The sequence below is a fragment of the Talpa occidentalis genome, unplaced genomic scaffold, assembly GCF_014898055.3.
Source record: "Talpa occidentalis isolate TD23 unplaced genomic scaffold, MPIMG_talOcc4v2.1 talOcc4.5, whole genome shotgun sequence".
Classification (NCBI taxonomy): Eukaryota; Metazoa; Chordata; class Mammalia; order Eulipotyphla; family Talpidae; genus Talpa; species Talpa occidentalis.
Window position 1 is genome coordinate 107280248 of NW_023604861.1, and position 16614 is coordinate 107296861.

Sequence of the window (16614 nt, forward strand, 5' to 3'; positions counted from 1 at the left end):
CAAATAGATCTTTTGGATTTTAGTAAGAAATCCTGAGATGGTTTTTCAATGTTAAAAGCATATAATAGAAAAGACTAAAAATTAACACTCAAGAAGTATATATTCAAGTCAAAACAAATTCAGAAAACAAATGCCATAGTATGCTTTTAAAATATATAGGAGTAAATGTTTCAAAAAAGAAAATAATGAAATAGAAAGCAATAAAATGCACATAGGATTGATCAAAACATGCAAGTCATTGATTGAAAAAAGTCTGTGATTGAAAAAAAAACACTTTTAAATAAAATTGGAAAAAAGTAAAACATAAATCAATATACAATAGAGGTTAGACTGTCATAGAATAATTCAAGTATGTAAATATATTTGAAAAGTTAGATGAAATAGACAATTTACAGGAAAAATATAATTTACCAAAATTTTTTCAAGGAGAAATTAAAGCTGAAGTAAAGTTACATTCAAGAATATCAATTAGAAAACATTTACACAAAATAAATTAATGAGTTCCTTAGAACCTTCCATAAAATTTGACCAAAGTTCAAGGAAACTCAAATCTATTATTGATGCAAAATTTTCCAGGCAATTGAAATACATCTTTTCCTATAACTCAAGTGACTTTTTATAAGTTTAATAGAAAAATCTGAATGAATAAAAAGAGAAAGAAAAATATCACAGATTAATCTAATGTAAATATTTGCTATATATTTATAAATCAATAGTAAAGTTAAGTGATGTATTGATATGTGCTAATCAAAAAGAATTATTAAAGACATGCTAATAAAAAAGTTAGTATATCTATTAATATAATTCAATATCTTGAAGTGAAAGGAAAACCCCTAATCATCTCATTAGGTACAGATAAATACTGGATGTAATTCAATATCCGCTATGTTGAAACTTAAGACAAAATTAATAGTATTTCTTAAAAGAAGTGTTTCTGTCCCAATCTGTGACATAGATTGTCTATATAGACTCTCAAAATAAATAAAGACAGATGGCTATAATTAATAGAAGCCTATTAGGTTGCTGGAGATAAGATTTACATTAACAATAATTTCAAATAGGATTTGAAAGTGAAAATTAGAAAGAATTGCAAATCTATGATGACCATTCCATTCTTAATAGAAACAGCTGAAAATTTCCTAGTAATGAACTCTAAAAAATACATATGAATTCATGTGAAGGGGTTGCGGGGGAATTTATGTGAAGATAAAGCAAAATTGAAGATAAATTCAAAATATTATTTAAATTAATATTTAAATATTAATTAAAAATTAAAATAGGCCAACAATGAACACAAATAGTAAGACCTACTATGTGGCATTTAAGAAATTTGAGCCAAAATTTATACAAAAAGATAAACAGCCAGGAGAATGAAAAATTGAAGGAAGATGATATTCCTATATATATATTTGATCTAATTATAATAATATAGTAAAATAACAAATGAAATATGGCACAGGCACAAGTTCTAAAATTAAAGAGAAAGCCAGAAATTAATTTACACATATGTGGAGTTACATATGTTATAAATTAGAATTAAATATATTAAATATATTAAATAATGGACAGTACAAATTGGAATAAATATATTCACTAGCCAATAAATGATTTGGGGAATATCCATACATAAACTTCCTCAAACACATTCTAAATATTTATAAGTGGCAAATGTCCTCATTGGTCTGTAGCTAGAGGTTAGACTTTTGAACACTTAAATTTAGGCTATAGTGGTAGAAATTCACTATAGGAGGAAACCATTTGTACTCTTCAAGATCTTCTCCTGAGTGTAGTGACATGAAATTTAAATGACATAAATGCTCTATTAAACATTCATCAAAGTGACTTTTTAAAAAAATTTGGCTATAGTACAAGTTAGTAGAAACATGGACAAATATGAATTTTCTTACACTGGTGGTAGCAGTATAACTTTGTAAGACCAATGTGGAGAGGAAAGTAACAAGTTCAACAAAACTAAAAGTTCAAATACTCTATTACAACCTTTGAATTCCTTTTTAAAATTAATAACCAGAAGTAGTATTAACATATTCTATAATACAAGCAAATGTTACTAATATGCTCAGTATACAATAACTTATAATAATGAAAAACATGGAAAATATTCATCAATGGGAATACATAAATTTTGATAAAATTTTCAATGGAAAATTAGACAGCAGTGAAATTAATGAGTTAGTTATATAAACCAATATAAAAGAATATTAGAAATGCTATAGAATAATACCATTTAGATAAAGGTTGAAAATAAAAAAATAATGATATAATTTCTTAGGAATGCACATATATGCAGCAAAACACATAAATATGGATGAGAAGAATATACATCTGACTTTGGAATGGTGATTTAAATTTTAGAAGGTGGAGTCAACTGCAAAAATGAAATATTTTCTTTAAAAAGAGAATGAGCCTGAAATATGGAAAAGTGATAATTGACATTGTTTTCCTTGGTTAATCAATCCCTACTTGTTTATGTATTCACTATATATTCCTCATTTCTGAGATAGCGAAAACAGAAAAACCAGTTATTTACATAGGAATCTGTTTTCTGAAATGAAAATCTCTTTTTACACAATGAAAATTGGATTATACCTTAAAAATCATCTTGTGTAAGATTTTTTAAAATTACCTATTATGTTAGTAAGGTTGTGAAAAACGGTTAATCTGGCATCTGAAATATATTGAGAAAGGCAACTGAAAGATACTTCTCTACAAGATGTTCAGAATAGGCTTCCTCAATGTTTATCACTTTAACATGTGGATTATTTTGACCTGAAATCAGCTGAGATCCTTCAAACTCACAAGAAACTTTTACCACTCTTTTAATACCTGAAACAATGAAAATGGGTGTCTTACCCAGAATTAGAGTTATTACCACATACTACCTTTTTATGTGAAAAACCTCTTTACATGATGGGAAAAACATCTAATTACAAAGTTTCTGTTCTTTTTCATGTGAGCTACCCTCTCTATCATTTGACTTTCCCTCTTAATTCCCTAAAGCTACTCGATCACTATCCCATTCCTTAGCATGGGATATATACTATCATATTGTTCACTGTCTTTGAAATCTGTTTGTCTTTGTAGATTTCCTGCATACAAATAATTAAATTTCTTATCCCCCCTGCCCCAGCCCCTAGTAATATATCTGATGTTAATTTGATTGCATAGCTACCCCAAGAGAATCCACAAGATTAGGGGGAAATTTTCTCTCCTCTGACAATACTAATAATTTATTCTCACCACTGATACCTTCTATAATTGTTATTCTTCCTACTGAAGAGAAAAACAATATTTTAGAATCTTCATGTACAACAGACATCAACAGGATTTTTGAAAGGCAAATTTGTAATATATGTGAACACACATCACATCATTGGATGTGCTATACATCCTTAGAAGCAGGTAGTAAAATGTAGCTCACTGTAGTATCACATTGTCATTTTTAATTTCTCTCATCATTCAACTCAATATATAATGACAGACTTCACTTTGTTTTAAAGAGCCAAATGTGCACCTGATAATCAAACTACTTAACTGGGTTGCGTGCATTAATTTAAATATATTTAAGTGAAAAGAAAGCAACTCATCACGGTTTTTGTATGCGCGACAATTTTGGCTACATTATAAAAAATTTTGATGCATGAAGGCAAAAATATTATCTAATTACAGATATCATTTTTTTCTGTCTTTTTATTTCTGTAGTCCTATCACTCACAACTTCATTACTTTAAATGGAGACATTCTAAGACAATGATTAGAAGCTGGAATACAAATGTATTTTCAATACAGCTTTCTATAATATATATTTGGAAATGACTTATAATGAAATCATTGATGTGACATTAACAAGAAGTGTGAACAGATAATATAAACTGTTTCCTGAAACACTGCCATTGAGCTGTAGCTTTACCTAATACCTAATGATATTGTTATCAGTCCATATACTTATTTGCTATACATATTCCTTATTTCTTGAATTGTCCAAAATATTTGCCATCTTCTATTGGGTTGTTTCCTTTTTTCAGTTTTAAATACCCTTTGATTATATATTTTTAATATCCATCCATTATCTTTTATTGTGCTGTTCTAGTTTTCCTTTGTTCTTAAAATCCAATAGGAAATCTAAGGATTTTGAAATATCTGTGAAAGTTTTTAAGGACATTAAATCAATTTAGAACAGGGACTGAAAAACTGTTTGTGGACCAAATTGGCTATGAATAGGTTTCAATTATGCCATGAACTTAGAATGTCTATTACATTTTTTTTAAGATTTATTTATTTATTTATGCAAGAACAGGGGTACAGGCCAGATGCGCGGGAGGGAGAGAGGATTCACCAGAGACAGAGTGGGGAACAGAACAGGCAGACTGACGAAATATACTGTTGAGGGGAGCAGCGGGCGTGACAGGAGAGTTCTGCTGTGCCACGTGGGACCCTCGCTGGCACAGCCGGGATCGAACTGGCTCTGCAGAGGCTGCGGACAGCTTTACAGTGCTGCGCTCAACCACCTGCGCCACTAGGGGAGGCTCTATTACATTTTTGAAGGGTTTAAAGCAAAACAAAAAAACTATGTGACAGACTCTACATGGCCTGTAAAGTCTAAGATATTTATTCTCTTGCCCTTCATAAAAACAAATGTGCCAGCATCTGATTCATGATACCGTATTATAGATTTTTTTTTGCATTATGCTTGAGTTTTGATAGGTGAAGTTGCAGAACCTTGACAATTTTATCACATAATTTTAATAATAGTATTTTTGTATTGATGTGTTCTACAATTTTTATTTATTTATTTATTTATTTATTATTAAATAATAAATTTTATTTTTATATTCCCCATACAACTGCACATGCCCCATTCTGACCCCAATCCCTCCCCTCCCGGCCCCCACCCCCCAAAAAGTGTCTCTGGTTCATAGTTTTTTGTTGATTTTGATTTTCACTTTCTTATAGTTATTCTTTTTCCTGATCCCTTATTTAAGTTTTCTAGATTCCTGCTATGAGTGAGACCATCCGGTATTTTTCTTTTTCTTTTTGGCTTATTTCGCTGAGCATGATCCCTTCCAGCGCCATCCATGTAGCTGCAAATTGCATGTGTTTATCTTTTTTGAATGCTGAGTAATATTCCATGGTATATATGTACCACATCTTCTTGATCCAGTCATCTATTTTTGGGCATTTGGGCTGTTTCCAAAGCTTAGCTATTGTAAATAGTGCTGCTATAAACATAGGGGTGCAGGTGTTCTTTGGAATGGATGTTTCTGTGTCCTTTGGGTAAATACCTAGGAGTGGAATTGCTGGATCATATGGAAGCTCTATGTTTAGTAGGTCCAGAAATCTCCACACAGCTCTCCATAGTGGTTGGACCAGTTTGCATTCCCACCAACAGTGCAGAAGAGTTCCTTTTTCTCCACAACCTCGCCAACATTTGTTGTTGCTAGTTTTTTTAATATGTTTTCCTGGATCACAATTTAGATAGAGATGGTAGCTTTGTGTAGGATATTTAAATTTTTTTAGTTTAAAAATATCCTGTATTTTTGTTATGAGAATGTGAAGTTTCTATCATTGATGGCACTCATCAATGGGGTAGGATGGCTTTTTATTTTCAGTTTCCTTCTTTCTGTAGGGACTTTAATATCCACTACTTGTTTCCCCTTTTCCTTCAGTACAACTGTCCTGAGGGGTTCCAGTGACACTAAAAGAAGTGCCTTCCCAACACTGAGACTTTTTGCTCCAGATACTTTTGCTCTAATATTTAGATTATCAATGAAACAAAATTTTGATTCTCCAGGCCTCTATTATCAGTATTTTCTACTCAGGGTTGAACTACCTTTTTTGAAGTGCCATTTTCTCTTTTTAAATCCTATATTATTTCTCATTTCCATGTATTCACCATTTGATTTTGCCAGGAATGCAGAAATGGTTGTGATCACTTCAGAATATTTTTCTCTTCTTTACACAGGCATTAATGTTCACAACATCTATCTCCTTGTTATGCTATGGTTATTAGCCATGGTTGGGTTATTTGCTGTCCTTGTTGAACTGTTTTTCTTTTGGGGGAAGATACACAGACATAATTAAATTTAGGAGGCTGTATTAACATGCAAGAAACTGGTATATGCTCATGTATTTACTAGTTTTTGCTTGTGAATCCTAAATCTTATTCTTTTGTCATTTTTATTTCAAAATATTTATTTTTCTCTGATAGCAGATATAATATATAAATGTTTGTGTGTATACACACATAATTTTTAAAACATTAGCATTATTTTTGAGAAAAATCTAAGCTCTATATTATTTGATAAATGTATGTTTTAACCATGTGAAAAAAGATATACTCTTCACTATTTAAATTTATATTTATACACTAATTTGAATGCTAACTGGCTCACTGACTCCCTCTGCAAACTTGATAGCTGACTTGAGAGATTATTAAAATGATGCTATGTTCTATTTTTCAAATACCTTTCCAAAAACGCAAAGCATTTTATTTCCCCCCCACCTGATTAGTTGACAGTGATCAATGCCTTCATTTTATTTATATTAATCTTAAGTGCACCTTTCCTGTCACTCATAATTGAATACTTTCTTGAATTTAATCATGTTTGTTGGCTATACTTGAGAAATTATTAGGGAAGGTGCTTCAATATTCAGTTTAAGTATTGCAAATTCAAATTTCACAGTATCATCTATTTTCATACTTAGATTTTGGCCCACTAGTTTTCAAACACACAGTGAGATGCTTTCTAAATTTAAGTGTTTTCAGACATCTAATCCATAAAACAAATGACGTTGAGCATTTTCTTAAAAGTCCTTAAATAGATAAAGAAGTTATAGATAAGACTGTTGCCCATTCATTATAACTTCCACGGCTCTGCATTTTGGGGGATCATATATGATTGTAAGTTGCAATCTATTAGAAAGTGATTGCATATTTTAATATTTTTATTTTTTTAAGGTTTATGTATTTATTTATACAAGCACTGGGTACAGTCAGAAGCACAGGAGGGTGAGAGATTTCACTAGAGCCAGAGTGGGGAACAGAACAGGCATACCGACGAAATCCACTGCTGAGGGGAGCAGCGGGCTTGGCAGGAGAGGTCGGTCGCGCTATGTGGGACCCTTGCCAGTGGCTGGGGATCAAACTGGTGCTGCAGAGGCTGCAGGCAGCTTCGCAGCCCAACGCTCAACCGTTGCACCACTGGGGAGGCCCATATTTTAATATTTTTAAATAATTTTAATTATTTTCAACATCTGGAATAAAGGGATATGTGTGTATATATATGTGTGTGTGTGTATGCATGTGAATGATGCAGTTACAACAATTTCATGCACACATGGATATTTTTACACAAAATAGGTGTAACTGCACTGTTATTGTCTTTAGGTGTTGAGCACACTTGCACATAGAATGTGAATTATTTGGAATAGAAAGTTTAGAAAAGAAAATGTCATTACTGATATCCACAATATGGTAAGCATTGTGATGGATATTTCATACTTGTTGCTGCTTTAATTTATATATTAAAATCACTCTGAAAACTGAAGAAATTAGGTAACTACTTTCAGTTCACATAATTTGTATTATTTCATATTACCTTTTGTCAAAATTCTTAATTTCTTGCCATCTATGCCCCTTGCTTAGAGTGGATCATGTTCCTTAATCACATTCATATCACATTTAGTCATATGTTTTTATTAATCTAATGAAATGTGATGCTAAGTAACAAGTCACACTGGCAAATAAAGTATTTAAGAGTGTGCAGAAGGTTTTCCATATAAACCTCTCTTTTTGTAAAATTTACATAAAACAAATTTACAGCTCACCCACAATGGACATGTGGTATTAAGCTAGAAATAAGCTTCTGTTTTTGTAAGCCACTAAGAGTTTTGAGTCATTTGTACTGCAGTATAACAGACTACTTTGATTTATATTCAGTTACTAAATTCTGCTGCAAATATCAAAATGTTCAGATCTTACACTAACAGAAATTAAACAAATATCTTATCCTCAAAAGTTATGGAATGTCATTAGGATTAGAAGACCATAAATATAAATGCAAAGGAGAATATTAGGAAATGTATACTAAAAGGAAACAGTCAACAATTTTTAAAGGCTTTCAGAAGAAAGTGATTTTTTCTTAATTTACATTACCATCTCCCACCCCCCACTATATTATTTTCTCTTCTCCATACCCAGAACATGAAATATTTCATCTCATATATTTATTTTAAAAATAAGCAAACATAACATTTATTTGTATCTATTTTTATCAACCATATGCTGGTTGCACTATATTAATATGTCATGTATATTATAAGGCATACAAAGATAAGAGATAAAATCTCCAGACCATACTGTTGGTTTAGAAGTCTTTACCAGCTATACGACAAAGCCATAATAATTAAAACAGTTTGGTATTGTAACAAAAACAGACACACAGATCAATGGAACCAAATAGAGAGCCCAGAAATAAAGCCACACTTTCATGAACAACTAATCTTTGACAAAGGAGCACAGAATATGCAATGGAACATGGACATTTTGCTCAATAAATGGTGCTGGGAAAACTGGACCTCCACTTGCAAAAAAATGAAACTAGACCACTACCTCTCACCGTGCACAAAAATCACCTCAAAATGGATAAAAAGAACTGGACATAAGACCTGAAACCATAAAATAGATAGAAGAAAATATAGGTAAAACACTACAAGACATACACCTCAGAAACATCTTTAAAGACTCATCACCCAAAGCAGTGATAGTGAAGGCAAAGATAAACACCTGGGATTACATCAAACATAAAAGCTTCTGAACAGCAAAAGAGACAGTAACCAAAACAGACACTCCACTGATTGGGAAAAAAATCTTTGCATTCCACTCAACTGATAAGGGACTGATCACAAAGACATACAAAGAACTCACAGGGCTCAACAAAAACAAAATAAACAATCCAGTCAAGAAATGGGCAGAAGAACTCAAAAGACATTTGTCCAAAGAGGAAATGCAAATGGTCAATAGGCATATGAAAAAATGTTCAACATCCATTATAATCAGGGAAATGCAAATCAAAACCACACTGAGATACCACCTTACACTAGTAAGAATGGCACATAGCAATAAAAAACAAGCAACAACAAATGTTGGTGAGGATGTGGTGAAAAAGGAATTCTCCTACATTGCTGGTGAGAGTGCAAACTGGTCCAACCACTATGGAAAGCTGTCTGAAGGTTCCTCAGTCTACTAAAAATGGAGCTACCATATGATCAGGCAATTCTACTCCTAGGGATCTACCCAAAGGACACAAAAACAGTGATTCAAAAGAGCACCTGTACACCTATGTTTATTGCAGCACTATTTACAATAGGTAAAACCTGGAAACGACCCAAATGCCCAAAACTAGATGACTGGATCAAGAAGATGTGGTACATATACACCATGGAATATTATTTACCAATCAAAAAAGATAAACTCATGCCATTTGCAGCAACGTGGATAGAGCTAAAAGCTATTACACTCAGTGAAATAAGCCAGAAGGGAAAAGAAAACTATCAGATGGTTTCACTTATAACAGGAATACAGGGGAACCAAATAAGACATCTGTATAAAAAAATAATAACATTACCAAACACAACAAAGCAAAAATAGACAATTATAAACCAGAGACATACTGCAGGGGAGGAGGAGGGAGAGGGATCAGAGGGAGGGAGGGAGAAGCACAGGGGACTGTGGTGATGGTGCACGGGTGCCTTGGGGAAAGAAATTCTATGGGGACTCAATCTGAAGGTTTGTGGGGGGAAGTAAATATTGTCTAAAAAATTTAAAAAAATGATAAATGTTAAAAAATATTTAAAAAAGTCTTTACCTAAGACTCTTGATTGTGCTTTTGTTATACTTATAGAATCTGGTTATATATTAAAGAATCATGATTTTGTTGCAAGGAACGGAAACAATGCCTGAATTAAGCACAAACATAAATAATTAGATGAATGTTGGGGTCTTACAGAAATCAAAGGAGGCCAAATTTGGACACTTGGACAAATTCAAGGCTGTTTTAGAGAACCAAGATTCTGGATTAATAAAATATGTACATGTATAGTAATAGTTTGTCCAGCATAGCAACTGACTGCTACAGAACAACAGAAAATAGGGATTTTTCATTTTGATTGAAGGACAGAGGGGAGAATAGTCAAATTCCAAAAATGGTGATTTGAGATTTTCTGAGCCCAGTTTTTGCAAATTATGCAGATTCAGGTTTACTATGCTTAGCACATCTTAAAGCCTGCAGTCCAGCCCACTGAGTGTTATCCTAGTAACTCATTCACTTAATCTACTTCAATCAATGTAGAAATAGTGACCATGTATACATTCATCACAGAACAAATGGGAATGAATGACAGTCCAGATTTATGAAAAATAAAACTTCTGTCTCAATATTTGTACTTAGTATTGTTCAGCATCCATTTAAATTTGTTGCTTAAATGTTAGGAGCAAATAATAGGAGGCTATTTATATAGTTTCATAATCTTAGTAATATAATTATCTGAGAAAAATCATGGGAAAACTGGGATTAGTCTGGATATAAAGAAACAAAAGTTCCATTAATTAATTTGCTCACAGTCTCGATTAGATTAAATGTATCATATATAAAATGCAGAGGGGGACTTTTTTTGTCAGTACAATTTTTATGACCTTTCTCTAAAGAGCACCATCACTATTTCTGTGTTATTAAAAACATTAATGTAGAAATACCTGAAATGACCCTAATAATAGATGTGCTAGTGTGATGGTTTACTCAGCTGAATGATCATGTTAATTAGATTGGTGAACTACAGAAAATATCTGTAGTTTTAATGTGACACTCTGATTGACAGTTTGGGGCTTCCAGACAATCAATTTGCTATAAGGTAAGATGGGTCATCTTTAGAGTCAAAGTCAAAGGAACTAATGTAAAACTGAATGGTTTATAGAATAAAAATTCTCACCCAAGAAGGTCTGTAAGGAATAAGACATGCTTCCTAAAAAGATCTTAAGTAGAGAGTAATTTCATTGGAACAGAGAAAAAACTTTAGAAACAAATTTGCTAGAATTCTTTCTATCTTATGGTTTAGATTGGGCAAAATGGAAAACTGAAATATATCTGGAATATAATGGAATGTAACTAAAATTGAAGTTAGGATCATTTATAAGGTAATTGAAGTTTGGATCTTTATAAGGTAAGTAGTCAGGAGATTAACCAACTGAGGTGTCTCATATTCCACATGTATTGCTGTTTCTCAGCTCCTAGATTTTTACTAGAATCATTAAACTACATAGGTCTCTAGTGTCAACACCTTTAGTTTCATTAAAATATAAAAAACCAACTTTTTCTTTGTATTTTGATCTTATCAGCTAACCCAGGGACATAATGTTTCACATCTTCTCCAATTAAAAATTTAGTCTTAGAGACTGTATTTTACTAGTATTACATCATTATTATAACTAATTTTAGTACTGGTAGTAGTTGTACAGTCATTTTTTCTTTATTAAATTATGACAATAAGAAGGAACATTAAAATACCTTTGACCAGAATGGCAGGAGTATTTCATCCATCTTACATAAAACAAACTGTATCTGGATACCTCTTGAAAGGGGATGGTAAAGAAAGTATTAGTGAGATAAGGTAGTTTGTTTAATTTCCATCCCCCCTCCTATAATGACTGTGGCAGTGATATGATTGGGAAATGACTTCCTTCAGCATTGAGAGTCACCAAGGCCTATCAGTTGTTGAATTTACTGGAAAGATAGGAGTATCATCAAGTGTTTTAAGGTATCAATATACCTACATGCATGATTTCTTCAATGAAAGAATCCAATATCCTTTTGTCCTCCAGGGAGTCTGAGCTATTCACATTTTATCACTGCTCTCTACTTCAGTAACTCTAGAAGTTCTCAGTTAGCATGTTCATTGAAAACTTGGTTAAATGCTGATTTTGCTATACCTTAGCCTCCTGAACAGTAGTGACTGGGTTTCCTAGTCACTTATATTACATCTAACCATCATTGTAGTGTTACAGTAAACATCAAGGCTCTCAAAATGGAGATTGCCCAATATTTCTTATTGCTAACAGATTTTTTATCTTTCACGTGCAAATACTATTTGTTAGAGAATATGAAAAATACTTAACAATTTTTAGTTCCAATATTTAGCAGCCAAATAAACTATTGCTTCCAACCATTAGCCATTATAGAGCAGATGGCCCATATATTTCTCTTTCAGTGGTGAACTTAATGTAGTATTTATACATTGATTCCCAATGATGCATATCTGAAACTTTTATATTATAATGCAATGCCACTTCAATTAAAAAACAAAATTAGATAAAACAAAAGGTAATCATCAAACCCAATGCACATATATTTTCTCCTTGCTATCTTGTGTGATTATTAAGCTTTGCATTTTACATTTTGCATTTATATCTACATATAAAAATTTAGCAAATTTGATCAATTTTGAGTCAATTTACATGAAAAGTCTATGGCCACATTCATCTATTTGGCTAGTGAATGTTCAGTTGTTCTGTCATCATTCCTTGTAATAGTCGTTCTTTCTCCACTGAATTACCTTTGCTCTATTATCAGAGATCATTTGGCTATATAATTTTATTGTTCATTTTCTGGGCTCTCTACACCATTCCACTGATCTGCCTATTCTTTTGTTAATATCACATGTTTTAATAACTGCAGCTTTTTCCTAAGTCTTAAAATTAGGAGATAAGACATCCCCTATCTTGTTCTTCTTCAGTATGTATTTGTCTTTGAGTTTTTTAATCAGAGGTCTGAAGTATTTCTCACTGGGTATTCTACATATTTTGTTAGATCTATACCTAATTATTACATATTTTGGTAGTCTGATAAATTATATTGTAGCTTTTTACTTCAAATTCCAATTGCTCATTGCTGATAGATAAGAAAATATCCTTACTATGTTTTTAATATTAACCTTGTATCTTTAAATCTTTCTATACTTGATTTAGATTCAGGAAGATGGATTTTTTTTTTTTTTTTGCTGATTCTATGGAATTTTCATTTTACTGCCTTATTGCATTAACTAGGAGTTTCACTTGTAATATCCTTGTCTGGTTTTGGAATTTGACATTCTGAACCATAAAGTGTAATTAGAATAAGTCAGAATGAAATACTTACTGCTACTATTTTCTCAAGAGAATTAGTATAGTATTCTCTAGAATTTTTGGTAGAATTCCAGCACAGTGAACTCATCTGTGTTTATTTCTATTTGGAAGGTTATTAATTACAGATTCAATTTTTTAAATGAATAATCTAATCAGATTATTGACTTCTTGTATACGTTTTGGTAGTTTTCACTTGTGAAGTAATTGGTCCATTTCATATAGATTATCAAAATTGTAAGCATAGAATAATTCTTATTTATTTAATTTTTAAATTATTTTATTTTATTTTTATTTATACAAGAGCTGGGGTATAGGCCAGAGGCGCGGGAGGGTAAGAGAATTCACCAGAAACAGAGTGGAGAGCAGAACAGGCAGATGGACTGAAATACACTGCTGAGGGGCGCAGTGGGTGAGACAGGAGAGGTCTGCTCGCCATGTGGGTATTTCCCCAGCTGGCCAGGATTGAACCTGCACTGCAGAGGCTGCGGACAGCTTCACAGCACTGCACTCAACCCGCTGTGCCACCAGGGAGGCCCTAAAATAATTCTTAATATTCTGTTATTGTTCTTTTAATCTCTCTATAAAAAACAGTGACAGCCAAGTGTCCTCTTTCACATAACATTAATAATTTGTCTTTTCTCTTTTTATGTTAGACTCGTTATAGATTTATCAGTTTTACTGATTCTTTTCAATAATATTGGATTATAATATTTATTTTCAGTTTGGAATCCCCCAGTAGACAACATCTAGAGGAATTTTTTAGAACAGTAAAACTTCTGGATCTAAAAATAAAGGATTGTAAAATAAACGAACACAACCGTAACCAGCAAGAAGTATAGAAAAAAAAAAGTCTAGCTTTATCAAATATGAAGAATTATATTTGCTGAATTTATCAGAGTTAGAAATTAGATGGATGAATTTTAGCTCTAAGAGAAATGTACCACACATTATACTTTCCCACTAGAGTTGATATAAGTGCCCTTTATAATATGACTAGAACATAAGCCAACTCATATTAAGGGGAAAAAATTCCATCCCTATTATTATCGTATTTTAACAAAATAACTTTTCTGTTTTTAGTTTACTCTATGTAAAAGTCAACAGTAGGAATAGGTGATGTCTGAGTTTTCTTTGTTTTTCCAAATTTTAAGCTTTAAATGTTTTAATATTAAAAGAAATTTCCCTTAAAACATAACATTATTCTTGATAACACAAAGTAGAAAATACCTGTCTCAGAAATAGCATATTATATTTGATAAAGTTTTACATTTATACTTATTTCTGGAAGTAGACATGAAGTCTCTGGACAAGGCAGAGATTTATTATTACTTACAGCAATAAGCACTTCAGATACCCACATGCTAATTTCTCTTTTCTGAGATAATGTATGAAATCAGATGTCACCCTATATGTGTTATGCTCTATACTCTAAATGAGAAAACTTGATGGTAATACAGTTTTCCCTCCTATCAAAATATTTTCTAAGTCAAAGCGACATAAAGCAAAGAAACACATACTATTACTTTGTATGGAATAAGTATTCCCAGACTCCCAAAAAACCTACCAAATCATACAAAATAACACTTCCAACTTTAAATAACAACATACAGTAAAAGTGATGATAAGTACACACCTGTATGAAGTAGAAATAATGTATATACAGTGTAGTTTCACTTACCAGAATCTGAAGGTGGTGAGCACACTGCCAGGCTCAGAGGCGATGATTAGGTGTATCAGACCGAATAATCTGAGGTTGGGGTGGTGGGAGGTAAAGGAGATTGCGGTAAGGAGAAAACGGTGAGGGGTCATCTATTAAAAACTGATCATCTGTTGAAACCCTTAGGACAAGCAGGCAAACACACAGTCTCTGGCATCTGCCACCCCCAAAGTCAAAGGTCCAGGCTGTTATCTAATGTGGCCAACATGGAAGGCTTGAAATACAACAGTGTCCCTGACTGCTTAGCCGCCGGCGTTTTTCCATCACCCAATTCTTTGCAGGCATTCAGAACATCCTGACAACCTGCCCTAAGCCTTTCAAATTAAAGTCGCATTATTTTGCAATCATTGCAGCATGGTGAATCCTAGTGAAAATCCCGCACAAGTTCAGTTCTCGCGACTTAACTTTCTGGCCTTTACCATGTTGCGTTTTGATTAGTAACCTGCCCACCAGCAATTGCATCTCTTCGTCTGTCAGTTCTTGGTCTGGACACTAAAACCTCTTCAATATCATTTTTGTCAACTTCCCCTTGAAACTGAAGTGCTGAGTGTAATTCCTGGGAAAGGAGCTTGGAGGTGCCGTTCTCAAGGCTCGGCGCACACCTTTGCTGTGATGACTGCCGTAAAACAGCCGTTCGTCGCGGTTTTTCACTTTTCAGCTTTTGTCGTAAAATACACTTTGTTTTTCTTTACTTTAGGGGAAACAGGTACTTATGTAGGTCTTTCATAAAAAATGAAGTGGTGTAATGGAAACTTTCAAAAATTCTGTCAGGATTTGTATAAAGATTGAAATTTGTTGAGTTATTTAGCATGAGGAATGCATAATTTAGAATTTGGGAAAGAAATATAAATTTGGGAAAGGTATTTTCTCTTCTAAATATTTTAAAAAATATTTTATAGATTTCAAAATAATTTTTGTTTTCCTCTGTATTATGAGGGAAACTGTCTTGGCCAAACTGTGGTCATTTTAGTGGTAGAAAGAATTACTGCTTTTATTGCTACATCTTTACTTGCCTCAAACAGTATGATTTCTACCTAATGGAAATTTGGCTATTTATAAAGAAAACTTATGCATTTTCTAAGAAGCTTTTTTCTTATTCACATAGATTTTATTCCTTTTTTTCCAAAACAATGCAGGGAACTAATTTTGGTAATATTTAATAATTATAAACTTGCTAGTCAAAAATAACACTAGCAAGCAAATTTTAGTGAAACAAGGCTGACATCCAGTGACTAGTTAAGCTAATGCAAAATTTGTAAATAACAAAAGAAAGAGAGGGTGTTATTTATTTAAAGTTCTAATCAAAGAGAAATACTACTGTTATCTGCCTGACTGATCAATGTATCTAAATCAAACTGCAGGAAACACCTTACATAGTCAATATTTCTTTAGTGTCCGTATTATCAATGACTGCTATTCAATAAATGCCTACAAAATAATTGATGTTACATTTAGTTTTGCTATATCTATTTCTCATAGTGCATCTGGATCTAAAATAATTCTTTTAAATATTTTCATAATAGCCAGTCTCTTGTGTTTGTGCTCAGATTCCAATTTTAGCTGGTTTTTATTATTCAGTTCCTTGTATAGGTATCAAAACACAATTTCTCTGACTTTTCTCTTTGACTGATTAAACATGTAAAACACTTAATTGCAACATTGTATTCCTCATTGATTAATGTTTATTGTGCACCTTTTCTATGTC

At 32.4% G+C, this 16614-nt stretch overlaps 1 long non-coding RNA gene across 1 annotated transcript in view; it reads right to left on the reverse strand.

The window, feature by feature from the left end:
- Positions 1-15500, reverse strand: part of LOC129146985 (uncharacterized) — a 216428-nt gene extending 200928 nt beyond the window's left edge. Inside the window, exon 1 of the long non-coding RNA XR_008554433.1 lies at positions 14871-15500. This is a non-coding gene — a long non-coding RNA (uncharacterized LOC129146985). The remainder of the gene's footprint in view (positions 1-14870) is intronic.
- Between the last annotated feature and the right edge of the window lie 1114 nt (positions 15501-16614).